Source organism: Poecilia reticulata, linkage group LG6 (assembly GCF_000633615.1).
Source record: "Poecilia reticulata strain Guanapo linkage group LG6, Guppy_female_1.0+MT, whole genome shotgun sequence".
NCBI classification, from domain to species: domain Eukaryota; kingdom Metazoa; phylum Chordata; class Actinopteri; order Cyprinodontiformes; family Poeciliidae; genus Poecilia; species Poecilia reticulata.
The window spans coordinates 10,566,011-10,579,715 of record NC_024336.1 but is presented as its reverse complement, the minus strand read 5'-3'; the positions used below and the strand labels follow the sequence as shown (position 1 = coordinate 10,579,715).

Below are 13,705 nucleotides of genomic sequence, written 5' to 3'. Positions count from 1 at the left end.
ATTTAAGCAAAAATCTGAGTTGATCACCAAGACCTACACTGTGTGAACGTGGTCTAAGTGACACACAACATATAAATGATGATTTGAGACTCTTTGGGAATGGCGTAGCTAGCTAAAACATTAGYCGCTAACAGCCCTAAAGTTAGCCTCAGCCGTACAGCTTTTGCTCCAAAACTAAAGTACTCATGTAAAGTTTTCTTATTATTATTATTGTGCCCATTTGTGYACATTTTGGCCAAAATCTMAAATTTTGAGTGAAAGCAAACTAGCAAAGAACAAAATTATTTTAAACTCAGTTCAGGATGCGTGAAACGTGTATTCAATTTGTGGAAACATCCAAACTGAGCATTTTTAAAGTTTTTTTTTTTAAAACCTTACAACACCTTAGGATTAAACAAACAAAAACACAGAACATTGACCACTCAAATCAAGACTAAAACATTCAGATTAGTTTCTTTAAAATACAAGCTCTCTGTGAAACTTCTATTTAAGAAAATGTTTTATTTCGTGAACCCAGCAACATTTAGTCATCCCACTCTTACTCAGAACTACGACAGCTCACAGAGATATGACAGCATCTTGTAAGGAAAGTAAGAAAGACTCAATAAATGAATGACTAAGTCTTGACAAAGAGCCTATTTCGCCCATCAACAATGAGGATAGAGTCCAKTAAGAGGACAACAGAAACGCACAAAAATTAAGGGCGAATTGAACCCGGCAAGTGAAACCTGAAGGGAAACCAGATGACTTATTGGAAACACATGTATACGCTGAGAAAGCAGGCCAACTCTGCACTGAAAAGTCCCAGGTGAGATCTGAACCAGCGAATCTCCAAACTGGAAGGCAACAAACCTATTACAGTCCACCCTAGAAATCTTATATTGATGACATGAATAAATGGAAACCAGAAAAGTCATCTCTTTACATTTACTTACATAGTGCACCTTAACCTAACAAATCTGTCAGCCTGCGTCTCCTAGGCAGCACACAAAATGGACTGTTTTTTGGAAACTCTGATGCTGAGGCAGGCTGATGAATCACTGTGGACAAGCAGGTGGCCTGTCCATGTATACTGTATTTCCAAACAATACAAAATGRAATGATTTTAAAAAGCTAGTTGGGCGGCGGACCATGAGCTTCTTCAGATGCCCTTGAACTAGAMAAAGGAGGTGCAAGTAGAACATTAACAGCCTGGATAGAGTCGTAGTCTTGTCCTTCAGTGATTTGCAGTTCAGCTGTTTCAACTTAACCAAGTACCAGTTTACATAAAAACCTTTTGACTATATATGTGGGCCACAGCCAAAGTAGTGTAAAACAACATGGTAAAGAAATGGGGATTAAAACAGCAAAGTCACTCATATCTTGACAAGATCATGTKAGGAGACCTGGGGTGCATTCATACCCAACCCTGTTTGGTCCACTTTAATCAAACTCTTGTTCATTTGCCTCGAAAGTCCGATTCATTTGGGGAGGTGTGTGAACACATGATCGAACGCTGATGTGGAACAAAAACGCAAACTCTGGACTGTAAATCACTAGGTCTCGGTTCGGTTGCAGTGAACTCTGGTGCGGTCCGAATGCTTATGTGACTGCCAAGCAGATCAGAGACTGCTCCAAAAGCAGGAGATGCACAAATACAGTACAAACACAAGAGTTTAACACCAACAGGAGAAATGGCTCATTGTCTTTTACCAACGACAAAAGAGAAATCCTACAAGCACTAAAATCTGATGCTGCTTCGTTTTGGTTTACATTTTGTGAAGAAGGAAGTTGCGCTCATGTCGTCTTCTTCTGTGGTGTTTAATTCAGTGGTTCTTGGTGCAGAGCCACCAGAGACAAAGAGGTGAACATGTTTTTCAATTAGTTTAGCAAATTTGACACGGTGCAGTGTGAAAGCGAATCRTACCAGTTGAAAAAGTAACAAATGTTGCAATTTGGCTTCCGAGTGGAACTGAGTCTACTGCACTAGTAGGTGTGAAAACACCTTGAGTAAAGATTCTGATTTCATGTAATTAGTGACTGTTCTTGAAAATGTCATTTTTTTTCCTGCTTCTAGTAATAAAATGTATTTTTCYGAGTATTTGTGTCGCGGTGGGATTTTGTCCTTGTTTGTGTGAACATGCCTTTGCCTCTTCCCCGCTGTCAGGAACAATAGCATGCGGTGAAGTCCTGAGCAGCAGCCAAAGTCAGGAAGAACGCCATCCAGAGCCTCAGCGGGAGCTCACTGCCTCATCATAGCCACAGCGGAAAGCAGGTGAGATATCTGGAATGCCGGAGGCTGCTTTTAAAAGGAAAGCATGCAAAAGAAAGAAAKAAAGTCAAGGATTACATGCATTGTCCTGAAAACAGGAATTTGAGGCTGCAACAGAATGAGGCGGCTTTGTGGTGGGGGGTTGGGGGGCTCGTGGAAAAGCCACTGGCATTCGGTGATCACAAAATGTGGCTTTGTTGTTTTTGTTGTTTAAGATGTACTTAAAAATGCCTCCTTGTGTTAGACAAAAAAGTCTAAGTGCACTTCAAGTCACAAGCTTATAACATTTTTTAGATATGTTCTCTGGCAGAATAAGTCTGGTCTTTAGTGTTTGTTTTTATAGAAAACTGTATAGAAACTATCATAAGGAGTTTGCTGGAAAAGGTCTTGATATAAAATTTTTGCAACATCGCCTAATTGTTTATAAGAATCAACAAATATTAGGTTTAAAAAATGTCAGTGTCTTCCATCTTAGTTTGTCTGATCTGTTATAACRAAGTTCTTAAGGAGAAATAAGTAAAAATGGAAGTTCAGAACTGAGAGTTTTGAAAGATTTCCATTGGATTTAGTTCAGGTTTGACTTCACAATATCGATTTTAGCTGAAAAAAATTCATTTCCAGCCTTTCTGTCATGAATGGTCATTAATTATGTAAATTAGAAAATCGTTAACATCTGACATTAGTTGCTGCTGAACAGAGTTTTGCTAATTTAACTCAAAGACTTTAGGAAAAAAAGATTGATATAAGCATTTAATGTTAGCAATTAGCATGGTTAACAACTGTCAAAAACTGTTAAAATACCTGCGTGAATACATGAGCTCGTCCTTGAGGACTGGAATTACTCAACTGGAAATTTGCTGAATTTCCAGCAAATCTTTACAATCTACTTCTTAAGGAAAAATATCAACAGGTACACTTAAGTGGTCCTGCTGGTTAGGTAGCATATAAAAATAAACCTGAGCACAAGTMTGGGCAAAAAGAAACAAAACAAGTCAAACAGCCAAAAAAAATAAAAATTACAGTAGCATAAAGGCRAAAAGATCCATTAAATATTGATGCTGACAACTCTACTGTTGTCTCTGGATAAAGTGAGTAGCTAAAGGTTATTTGTATTTTTAAAACACACCAAGTACAAGCATTTTGAAACAAAATCCAAATGCAGTGATTTAGATATAATTCAGATTTCACAGAAAAATGGGGGCTTATTTTCTGAACTCAACCTTGAACATCCTCCCAAATAAAGTTTCAGTTCTTCTTCTTCAGGGATCCATATATATATGGTTGCAGCTTATTTTATCTGATWAACCATCAGAGAGTTGCACAAAGTGAAATAAAATTGTTAATAATAATTTGCTAATAAAATCTGAAAAGTGTGACATGCAAATGTATTCAGTAAATTGCTACTTTTGGCTAACTTCCTCCCAGAGTTAGGCTACAAAACAATACACCAAAATTTGAACATCTCACAGTTTTATCCATCATCCAAGAGGTTAAGGAGTTGAGGAGTATGGCGCCACACCAAGTGGCTGCAGCTCAGGTTGGTCAATCTGTTGGCTGTGCAACTGTTTGTTGTGAGTCCCAGAAATCTTTGAAACAAACCRTACTCAGTCTTGCTTAGTGTTTGGCACAATCACGGTGCCAATTCTTTACAAATAAATTCTTGTAATGTAACAAAATGTAAAAAAAAAAAAAAAAAAAAAGCTAAGGGAGTGTGAATACTTCTACTGCCCCACATCTTATCTCATTCATCATTTTGAAGTCAGTCTCCCTTCACTGTTCACTAGTTTCACCGTAGACTCTCACTGACACTGACAAACTGCCATATGTTGTTAATAAGCACGTGCACGCCAACCCGCAGCGTGCAGACAGCGCAGGCCCAGCCCACGACTCCCAAATTTGCTGATTTGACATAAACAGGTCAGAGAGGCTGCATGCAACAAGCCTGGGCACATCAACCAGCTCGTTTTCCCTTCCAGGCTTGCATTCGCACCCCAGATCTTCCAGTCACTCGCACGGAGGGAGGGAGGACACGGATGAACTGATGAACAGATCTTCTAAAGCCAGGCTGCAGTCAGCTGTGAAGAGTCATTTGTCTTCGTGTGAAAGCAAATGCACTTTCCAAAGTAGAGTTTTCCATTTCTTTTGTTTTGTTTTTTTGTTTCTTCTGCTAAGTTCCACTTCTCTCTATCGCCCTCCAAGCATGTCCCTGAAGTGCATCTTTTATTAAAACCACATGCAGGGGGGAGGAATGGGGGGAGGGATTGGCCATTTATATCCTCTCTAATTCAATGTCCCTGCAGCGAACACCTGGAAGAGTTTTATGATAGATGGATCAGGGTTTTACAGCCAACTTGAGCGTGGCTGGAGTTGTGGGGGGTGGAGGGCGGGGGTGCATGTGATTCGTGGCATAGTTTTTGGCACATTTTAAATGAAGGCCTAGTTTAAATGTGTGTCTCTGCTGAAACAGACTGGGCAGAAACATCAATTATTGACTTAAAACAATTTCCTGTATCTTACTGAAAGTTTTTTTTTTTTTCAAGTGAACTAAGATATTCTCACTAGAAACTAGACCAAAAATACGTGGTAAGATATTGTGTTTTTGCAGTGTACAGGTACAACAACCTGCACTACCCTCAAACTTCCAGGCCCTCACAAGATCTGAGCTTGAATTAGAGCCACTTGACTGGACAGGGTAAACATCCTGAATCCTCAAGTTCCCACARTTCTGGTAGAGGACCCCTAAACCTGGTTTTTGGGGTGTTGGCCTTAAATGCATATGGTTTCTCTTTGTAGATGACAGGCCTTGTTTTATTTTAGCAAGTTGTCTTTCCTTGTGTCCCATTTTCTTCCTGTTTTTCTTGATACACCTGTGCTTTTGATCTTCTGCTGTCTGATGTTTATTAGTCTCACCTGTTTCGGATCCTAAAATCACTGACCAACACCGTTCCACATCCATTCCTTTGTCCTAGATGCCATGCTCTTGAGTTCTTGTGTTCTACCATTGCTTTTTTCTGTAGGTTTCACTTTATTATATGATAAAAGTAATCAATTCAGCATCAATCCTGCTTGTATTTGGGTCCCACACATCARCTCATCATTCATACTCAATATCGCTTCTGCATGACTGTTTCTGCTTCTCTTCTCTTTCCACCATGTTTGAGAGTGTGTCCAAATCCAGTTCTTCCAGAAGTGCATTTGGAAGGACATACAGTACACTGATTTTGGATGAGAAGGCCTGGCTTGCAGTCTCTGCTCTAATTAATCACAAACCTTCTCTATCTAGTTAGGGTCATTGCTCTGTGCACAACCAGCCAAGTTCTTCCACACCAAACTCTCTCATCCTTATTGACTTTGCTTTAAGCACTGGGGCAAAGTCACGTTGGAACAGGGAGCGGCCATCCCCAAAGAACTGCCAAGAAGTTAGAAGGATGAAATTGTTGTAAATGTCTTGGTATGCTGAAGAATTACAAGTTCGTTTCGCTGGAACTCCCCACACTAAACTCCTCTTTGTTAAACTTCAACCTCCAYGCAGTGCAGACAGGGAAGACCCTTTCTCCAGCAACTGCTAAATCCAGACTCATCTACTGGATTGGCAGACAGAGACATGATTGGTCACTCCAGAGAACCTCTCTCTGTAGAGATGTTCTAGGTAGACCATCGGTCTCAAACATCAGTCCTGAAGGGCTGGTGTACCATTCTTCCAGAAGTGCATTTAGAGAGACTTTAAGACAGGGGTGCTCAATACGTCGATCGCGATCGACCGGTCGATCGCAGAAAGGTTTTGAGYCGATCTCGGCAGGTGACAAACTGAACGCCGCCAGGACGCTGAGGCCAGCACTTCCTCTTCTGACAGGCTTATCAAAAATATTCACTAAGATCCTAAACGTTTGTAGCTTCATTAAAAAGAATAATTATAAAAAGTCAACGAAATGTGTTAAAATTAATAATCTCAGTAATCATTGTTTCAACAAGGTGTTGCGCAATTCTGTTCCATTAACAAAAACTTAACTCGTCAGACTCAAAGACCGACTGACGAACAGAGTAGGAGTTTAAATTAGCTACTCAACCACCACTGTGTTCATGAGAGGCTTATTAATAATCGAGAAATAAATATCAAGCCTGGAAACCTGATATCGTAACGGACTAAATGTTGTGTTTTTAATGTAACCTAATCTTTGCTCGGCTTGCGGGGTGCAGGCGGTTGCCATGGCAACGGGTGTGCTTAAACGACAAAGAGACCGAGAGTAAAAAGGTAGGACATGTTTCCAGTTGATAGTCTATTCGGGTTGTTTTACCTTTTTTTTTTATCTTTGCTGTGGCTCATTACACCTGCTGTAGTTTCTGAATATTCAATAAACGACAAAATTGGACTAATTACCTCGTTCGTTTGTGAGCATACGTCACAACAAACATCAAATAGGACAAATATATTTCATTAAGTTTTAACAAATTCTACTGTGATAATTATGTGAAATTAAATTAATTATATCCCGACTTCAGAAGATTTGCCTTTACCTTTATTGGGCTCTTTGGTTCCTCCTATCAGTCTGTAGTTTCTCATACTGAGGTCATCAAACCAAATTTCAGATCTACCATGACTGACTGGCACCTGCTGGTGTCAGGTTTGCAACCAGCTTCTGACTGAGAAACCAGTAAGCTGCTCCCAGTGTCAGAATCTCACTGAGGAAGAAACTGGATTAGGTTTTCTGTCACTTTATTATTTCTGCTATAACTGATGTATATTCGCATATAAAATAAGTCAATAAATAGAGTTTAATTTGCAATTTTTATGTCTTTGTGTCATGAGGTAGATCTCAGGCGGCTGGTGAGAGAAAAAGTAGATCTTGCTCTCAAAAAGTTTGAGCACCCCTGCTTTAAGATATCTCTTAGCTCCAGCACACCTGGCTCTAATATTAGCTCATTAGACTCACTAGAACCACATGCTAATGAGACAGTTTCACTATTTAAATTAAGTGTGTAGGACAAGGGATACATCTGTAAGTTGCAGGACTCTAACACTCGAGAACTGCAGTTTGAGACCTCTCTAGAGTTGATTGAGACTCTAGAGTTGATTATCAATGTGATTTATAGCACTACGTCTGATGCACTAGCTTGGCCTCTATGCTCTGTTCTTGAGTTTTTCAGTGGTTCAGCGGTCTGTAGATATAGAGTCTTCAGAAAGCAGCATCTATTTGTGTTGCTATGAGATTGTACAATCTACCATTACGTTGCCTGGTGTTGGTTGTTCTCAGATCGGCTCCACTTTGGTGTAACACCACGAATATTGGGAGCAGGTGGCATCTTATATTGCTACCACTTTGAAATTCTCCGAGCTTCTGAGAGCAATCCATTCATTCACAGATGGTTGCAGAAGACACCTGCATGACCATGTGCCAGATTTTATACACCTAAGACTATGGAAGTGGTTGGAGCACCTGAATCCAAAGATTTGAAGGGGTGACCCAATGCTTTATTGGCAATAATATGTAATCAAATGAGTCAACTCCAATGTGATCATTCCAATTCAGACCTTTTTAATACAATTATGCCAAATAGTTGTTTTATTGTGCCAGTCGCTGAAAAGTTACACATATCTAAGGAAGCCAATCTTAGTCACCGACACTGCAGCAATCTTTGTCAACAACAKAAAGTAGAGAATCCCTTTTAAAAGAAAACTCCAGCCTCATCTGAATTTATCTATTTATTATAAATGTATCTTTACCTATACAGGGTTTACCCAAATATATTACAAGCCTGGCGGGTCACCAGGCTTTTACTTGCCCCCCCCCCTCCACCAGGCTTAGCATTGCTTATTTCAGTTTTTTTTTATGTTTTCTTTTTTTAAGGCCTTATAGTTGGTGCTCAGGTTATTAATCTTTCAATAACACATAATCACCAAGTGATATTTTCAAGTTTCCTGTCATTTAAACATTTTTAACTCAAAAATACTTTGGTTCGCTGGATGAACGACTGCCCTAGCACCCAACCACCGGGCTTAGTAAGTTTTTCTGCTAATCCTTTACTAACAGCTGTGTTATTTGTGAAATGCCTAAAACCGGACTTTCACAGTTTGTTCAAAATGAGATCTAAACGTAAAGTTGTCAAAAAATAAGACAAGCTTGCTCAGCCAAAAATATTGTATCTTAATAAGTCCTCGTAGTTCAAGAGTGCGTCTATGGGAATTTTTGGATTTCAGGTGTCAGAAGTGGGAATAAATCACCCACAATTAAACGCACATTGACAGGTTTCACAGAGTTTAAATTTCTGGAGCAGAGCTGGATTTGCATTTCAAACATTATACGCCTCATCTGTCAAATTAAGCCTATGCATTCATTTGCAAAGCAGAACAGGGCGAATTGAATCCAATCTGATTTATTGATTTATCAGCATCTCATTTCCACATCAGAGCTTGGCAGAAGAGCCGTGTCAGCACACCTCCAGCTGTGGTTCAGCATTTCTGGCCCTGCGTCTCCTTTCCGCTGTAGGGAATCTCATTTGCTGTCTGTAATTGATTGTTCATAATCGCCGCCATTAGTCTCATCTCATTTGCTGACCACATATCCAGGACTAATGATATGCCATCTGTTCACATATGAGTGTGGCAACTAGTACCAGCTGGAATACCACTGGTCATCCAGAACAGAGATCCGCTTTCTCCTCAGGCCATTCATGTGTTCACTGCAGAAAGCTTGGGAGTTGAAAAGAAGAAGACAAAGGCAGGTGGTTCACACAAATTTGCTCATCTGTGGACATGGGAGGAAGTATTCTTTTCRTAATATACAGGATTTCCATGTATTTTTTTTGAGACTTGTAAGCTTCTAAAACCCGGGCAGAACTGTGCYGAGAGCCGTGGTGCAGACATGATAATGGCTGCGCTGTGCTGCGCCYGATGGCCTGTAGTTTTACAGCTAGACGAGAAGCCCTTTTACTGTGTGGTAACTCAGCACCAACAGATGTGTTTACACAGCCTTTATTACCTGTCATTAACGAGCTGTCAGCATGTGCGTGTGGAAACAATTGAAGGTTTACCCCAGAGACGTGTGGGCCCAGGGATGCAGCTTTTAAAAGGTCTGGATGTGCAGATAAGATCTGAACAAAAGGGGAATCGCTGAACTATGCCTTTAAGGGTAGAATGTCACGCAGACTCAAAATTCAGCTTTTTTTTTTGCTATCTACTCCTTAAAAMGTTATTAGGAAGTCCTGAAATGTTGAATAGCGTGTTCATGCACGTTGGAGAATTTTTTTATTTTTTTTTTCAACCGATACACATGATTGGTCCTACACCAATTCAGACCTAGAAATACCTCCAACAGTTGCTCTCTCAAGATATTTTTGTTCATCATAACTTCTTAAGCATTTTGTGGTTTTTGAATCCATCTTTATATGYGTAGGACAAATATGACTGCTGTAGTTCTGTAGTAAGAAAGRAGCAGAGAAACTGATAGATATCAGTGAATATGATGGGATGTTGTGGTAAAAAGGAGACGTTGATCAGTCATTACGAAAGGGGATAGAAATAGAAAAGGTGTCACACTTACGCAACTCGGTTGAATAAGCATGCACACACTTAAAGTGATGCTTTGTTGAAGCATGTTTTGATTGAATTACAACTTTCAGTCTATTTGAGTTCACCACTGTCAAGTAATTACGATGAATCCAATTAATCTGAAATAAAGTTCAAAGGCCAGGAGAAAGGTAAACTTTTCTCCAGAAATGATGAAAAAACAAAGTGATGGAAGCTAAAACAAAGGGCTAACAGAGACACTAAATGTACTTCCAGAAGATCCAGTGGGGTCTTTGAGGGCATCTGCATGTAGCCCACCTTTCTGTCGCCGTTTTGGGTGCTGAAGGATAACACATTGAAGAACGATTAAAAAAAAAATGTTATTAAATAAACCAATGTGGACCAATCAGGGATGTGGCAGCGCCCAAATCAAGACGTGCAACAATCAGTTTGCCAGCCAGTCAGAGCACCTCTTCCCCCTCAGCTCCTCCAGACTAGTGGCAGCAGTAATTCACATGCGCGTAGTGGAACTGCGAGAAGATGTTCCACAGAGCTCATCATACAAATTACTTTTCAGTCCAATGCTCCTAATAACAACATAACAGAGAAGAATCCATATCATGACACAACGCTGGAGTAGGAGCTTCKTAAAGAGACAAGTCAAAGTCAGACTTCTTTTAAGATATGTTTGCTATATTTAGCAWTTTTATAAAAACTGAAGGTAATGTAGCTACTTGATTGTGTTATATAATGGCTTTAGAAAATAAATTGTGCTGYCTCTTTAAGGAAATAGAGTGAGGAGACATCTGCTTGTTTACCGGTGAGAATAATATATGTTTCAGGGACAACAAGAAACCCAAAAACTACATTCTAACATCTTCCATAATTCCAAAAATGTTAGCTTTTTTTTCATCAACAATCCTACCATGCCCACAGTGAAACATGGTGATGGCAACATCATTCTTTGCAGTTTTCTTTTTTTTAGACATAACTACAAAGACAAAATATGACCTTGATTTTCTCGTTGGGTCTAAAAAAATAAAAATCTGGTGCAATAAATACGTTTYCTAACTCTTTTTCTCTTAGTTTGGAGGAAAAAAACTTAAAATAAGAAAAAAATGATTGTAGAGGGCATGCAAAGGACTAAAAGTGTTGGTTTATTTCCTGCTTGTCCAGAGTTTGTTGCTGTTTCTGCTTGGCTGCTGTCTAAAAGCTTTGGAGAGGTCCACAGCTGCAGGCTGTAGTGTACCGTACAGACCACTGCAATTATAGCCCAGCATGTTGGCCAAGCCAACAACTACAGTGGACACTTGGAGTGTGTGTGTGTAGGGGGGGGTTAGCATTGGGTAGTGTGTGTGTGTGTGTGGGTGTGTGTGTGTACTGTTACACTATGTTTAGTTATGGACAGCTGCCAGGGGAAGGAGAGAACAGTAAGGAAGGGGCCTGTTTGCTCTGGCCCTGCACCAAAAGGCTCCTCTGTTTTCCTCAGCTGGTGATAATAGATGGAGAGGACAGACACACAGAAAGACAGGGGGAAAAAAGACAGTGAGGCTAGCAAAAAGTAATAAGAGGAAAGAAATATTTAGTGTTGAAATAAAAAGAAGGAATCAATCATCATAGGAGAAGAAGAAGGGGACAATTCAGCGGTGGAACGAGGAGAAGTTGGCGGTGCAGTGGAGAGAAATAGCATCACTGACAACTTTTAATCTACAGTATCCTGCAGAAGTGTTCACACCTGTAAACTTTTTCACATTTTGGCGCGTTACCACAAATGTACAACTTGGGAAACTTGTGACTTGGTGTCAACGCTAGCTTTCCTCCTGCCACTCTTCCATAAGAGCCACATTCGTAAAGTGCCAAAGTTATAGTCGTCCTGTGGTTACTTTGTCTTTGTCCATCACATATAATTCACTGCCGTTTATGTTTGTAGCAGGACAATGTCGGAAAATGTTCTGGGTGCATGAATACCTTCACAAGCCGCTGTTCTGTCAATAAGATAAGTCGGTTTTAGTTGTCAAAAGTCATGATTCTTAAGCAGAGCATTGTATATGTAATTTTAAAAGCTCAATGTCTTTACAACAGGCAATGGTACAAAAGTAAAATAAAATACAGCTCAAATATATAAGGACCATCAACTTAAAGCCAAAGGCTTTGAGAGCCTTAAGTTCAAAATCCAGCATGGCTGCCTCTTTCTTCGCAGGTGTTCGCCACAGTAATAAAGAATTTATTTAGGCTAATCTCAGGTCCTCTTGCTAAGCCACCTGCATGCATAGTACGAAAACATGTTGCTGCTTGAATCCATAAAATGCAAAGAAATAATTGACAGCCGTCCAACTTGTTTTTACCTAAGAAGGTTTCAATGAGATGTAGAAAAGTATAGAATTTGTAGTTTCCAGGACTGGATAAGTTCAGAAAACAATGTGTTTTCATCCATCTAAAATAAAGTTGCTCTGTTCCGTGTTTGAAGCAATACCCAATGTATGACTAGTGTTCAGCAGAACCTATCCGTAAACATGGCGTACGTGTGTTTGCTAACTGCACGGTACAATGTATCTAAATGTAATCAGTAATGACACCTTTCCCTGCTGACTCTGATCTAATGTACACAAGCCAATGATTGTAGCTACAACAGCAGGACTCCTCCGTCTGCTCTTAGTAGGTAACGTAAACTGAGGTTAGCAGTTTCAGTGGATTATTGCTTTGCACAAATTTCAATGAATAAACAAAGGGTTTGTAAATGACCTCTGTAAATTGTTTTCTTCCTGGTCCATTAACAGACTCGGTTGATTGCTATCAGTGTAATCRTTCCACACTCCATCTCATCTGACCTCTTTCTTCTTTTTGGCGTTCTAGTTGCATTAAGTACTATTCTTAGTTGGGGCTCTTTGAAGTAGGCAAGTAACCACAACACTCTGAGACAGAAACCTTGCCAAATAGCCTTTAGGAAGCCTAATTGCTGAATATTGCAGACACGCGACACATAAGTATACAGCCTTGCATTTCTGTAACAGGAGCTGAGTTTAACATTTGTTTATGCCCCTGAGAGAGTTTGCCTTATCCTGCTAGAATGTGTTCGTTATGATTCATTGACTTTTGGAAACTTATGCGTTTGTTTGATCATTTGAGAGACTTCCGTTCTTTTTCCACRCAGTTTTACCCCACTGGCTCCAGACTTCTTTTTCTTTCATTTAAACTCATTAGTCCCCTTTTATAAAACGCCTTCAAGCAAGGCCTGAGATGCAATCTTTCTGCTTCAGTGTCAAGTTTGAAATGAACAAACAGAGTTTGAAGTCGATCCGACAGAAGCTGTGTTTCCGTTTAAACCTATAATTTCGCAATTTGACATTTCTATAATAAATTTGCCYCATGGAAACGAGCCAATTTTGAATAAACTGGTTTTTCAATGGGAAGTTTTTGATGCAAGGATGAGGTGATGTTTTTGTTTTGTTTTTGTGGCTGTATTGAAATTGGTTTGCTTCACAAAACTGCAATGGAAATTTTTWTTTCACATTATACGAGTCACATGATCAACAACCAGATGTTGCCACTGGTARCAACCTTGAAGAAGACGACAGGAAGTAGTTGGAGGATAATGGCGTGGCATGATTTTTAACGACTTATTGCGCAAACAAATTCATTCATGTGCAATTTTAATTACGTTTCTTATTTATTTATTTATTTATGGAAACGCCAGCAATTGCAAAATGTTGTTTTTTTCAACRGCGGAATATCAACAAAGTTTTTCGCACATTTGTAACTTTGTTAGCATATAGAAAGTGTTACTTAGTGTTGCTGAAGAGAAGGACACACACCTCCAAATCGCACCAAGTTTTTGAGACCAATGGAAGTCACTTGTATCTTATGTAGTAAGTAGAGGTGAAATGTGGATTGGCTACTCTGACAAAAAYAACAATCGAAGGTCAACAGACAACTTAGTTTCACCTCTGTTT

The 13,705-nt window shown here is 39.6% G+C and overlaps 1 long non-coding RNA gene across 1 annotated transcript in view; it reads left to right on the top strand.

Moving 5' to 3' along the window:
• Nucleotides 1-4,484, top strand: part of LOC103465932 (uncharacterized) — a 17,940-nt gene extending 13,456 nt beyond the window's left edge. The window contains exons 4-5 of the long non-coding RNA XR_533880.1: nucleotides 2,147-2,254; nucleotides 4,228-4,484. This is a non-coding gene — a long non-coding RNA (uncharacterized LOC103465932). The remainder of the gene's footprint in view (nucleotides 1-2,146; nucleotides 2,255-4,227) is intronic.
• The last annotated feature ends 9,221 nt before the right edge of the window (nucleotides 4,485-13,705 follow it).